Source organism: Pinus tabuliformis, chromosome 1_1 (assembly GCF_031772625.1).
Source record: "Pinus tabuliformis cultivar Carrire ecotype Pingquan chromosome 1_1, CPIR1, whole genome shotgun sequence".
Lineage (NCBI taxonomy): Eukaryota > Viridiplantae > Streptophyta > Pinopsida > Pinales > Pinaceae > Pinus > Pinus tabuliformis.
This window is the reverse complement of record NC_142297.1, coordinates 975,438,760-975,441,008: the sequence shown is the minus strand read 5'-3', so window position 1 is coordinate 975,441,008 and position 2,249 is coordinate 975,438,760. Positions and strand designations below refer to the sequence as shown.

The following is a 2,249-nucleotide window of genomic DNA, read 5'->3' as shown; positions in this document are numbered from 1 at the left end:
AGTAGACCAAAGCGAAAATGGTATTTTCATTTCTCAAGATAAATATGAAGAGATTCAACATGCAGAACAGCAAAGCTGCTGTGACTCCAACTATAATGGGGTTGAAATTGACCAAAGAAGACAGCAGCAAGGATTTTGATCCAAAATTGTACAAGAGCATAGTTGGCAGCCTTATGTACTTGACTGCAACTAGGCCGGACATTATGCACGCTGTGAGTTTAATCTCCAGATTTATGGAAAGACCGAAAGAGACTCATTGGCAGGCAGCCAAGAGGATTCTAAGGTATGTGAATGGAACGAAGGGGTTTGGTATTTTATACTCCTCTTCTGAAAGTTTCATGTTGATAGGTTACACTGACAGTGATTGGGCTGGAAGTGTTGATGATAGGAAAAGCACATCGGGATATGTGTTTCATATGGGATCGGGAGCCATCTCATGGGCTTCCAAGAAGCAACCAGTCGTAGCTTTGTCAACAGCAGAGGCAGAATATGTGGCAGCAACAGCAGCAGCATGCCAAGCAGTGTGGCTGAGAAGAGTTCTCAGAGATTTGTGTCATGAACAGGAAAAGGGCACAACCATTTACTGCGACAATAGCTCAGCAATAGCATTGTCTAAAAATTTTGTTTTTCATAAAAGGACAAAGCACATAGACACCAAATTTCACTTCATACGTGAATTAGTTAACAATGGTGAGATTGTTTTGCAGCACTGTAGAACAGAGGATCAGCTAGCTGACATCCTGACAAAACCATTGGCAAAGAAAAGCTTTGATCATTTCAGGAAATGCCTGGGTATGCAGAAAAAACCCAGCAGTTAAAATTAAAGGGGAGTGTTGGAATGTTAATTTCAAACTGCAGACTTTTTCTGCGATGCTATCGCAGATCACATATCGCACTTTCCCTCGTCACCCTTCGTTGCATGCTTGTATTGTCTGCGATGCGATATTTGCGATGTGATCGCATATCGTAAATCGCATGATTTAAAGGTTATAGAGGCGGTGGCACATCCTCTCTCTTGTTGCAATGTGATGGTGTGATAAGCCATGCATTAAATTCCAATAGGATATTTTGAGCCGTGTAATAAATGATATTTACTAGGGTTGGTAAATGTAGGTGAAATCTTAAATTTTACTATTTTTTATTTTCACGGAAGTAAGGGAAAAGCAACACGTATTGTAAAAGATATTTTTATGTTGTTAAATATAAAAAGAATGCAAAAGCAGAGACGTGTGGAGAGTATTAGCAAGAAGAGCTCTTTCTTCTCTGCAACGCACAGCAGTGCTGAAGATATAACTTTCTGAGATAGAGGAATCAGATTCTGGAACTGAAGTTCCTGTTGTAAATCCCTCTGAGTCGAGGAAGACAATTCTGTAACAGTTTTATTATTATTTTATATGATTAAGATCCTGGATAAAAACCAGAGCATTGTTCTCTGTGATATTTTTTTTGTGTGTTTGAAATGAGTAGAAATTTCTATCAACAATGGCCACGCCCAGAAGCCCTCTTTTCTTCCTACTCAGGAATGTGTCCAATTAACACGGAACCTACGATCTGAGCACCCCAGAAAGAAACATTGTTGAACCCTCTGGTCCTCACCGTAAAGATCCTGCCATTAACGTTGTTGAATTCATAAGTGTAAAAGAACTTGCTGGCCCATGCAGCAGGGAAGAGCAGCATCATCTTCCAGTTGGCGAATAGCTTGAGAACCTCCATGGACACTATGCTAACATCAGAGTATTTATGCATAGTAGGCTTCCTTCCATCGCTCCTGACCACTTTGTTGGGTGGAAGCAAGGCCAATCTCACAAAAGCCCCAAAGGCCATGAAACAGATGAAGGCTATATATGTTCCGTCGGTAACAAAGGTGATTGTGCCGTGATAATTTAATATAAAGGGAATGAAAATGCCTACAACTCCTCCCAGATTGTATATACTCCAGCAAAGAGAAAATTTTATGCCCTTCTTGTCCTCGGTGGAATACGATGTCATGATCAATCCGTGTCTGGCCCAGAACAATGCAGCTCTGATGCCTAGAATCCCACTTGCAAAAATAGGAAATGTCTCATTATGGTAATGATTGTTGTAGAGAAAAGAATACCCAAAACCAGGTTACTACAACATGAATAATATTGAGACCAAAAAACAATACACAGTCTTCCTTAACATTATACACATGCGCTTTCATCAAAACTTGCATACACATATATCACGTTTCCATGCTTTGCACAAGTTCAAACCCCTATCAATAT

At 40.1% G+C, this 2,249-nt stretch overlaps 1 pseudogene; it reads right to left on the bottom strand.

Moving 5' to 3' along the window:
- Window positions 1–1,512: 1,512 nt before the first annotated feature.
- LOC149217773 (UNC93-like protein 1 pseudogene) lies at window positions 1,513–1,989 on the bottom strand (annotated as a pseudogene).
- Between the last annotated feature and the right edge of the window lie 260 nt (window positions 1,990–2,249).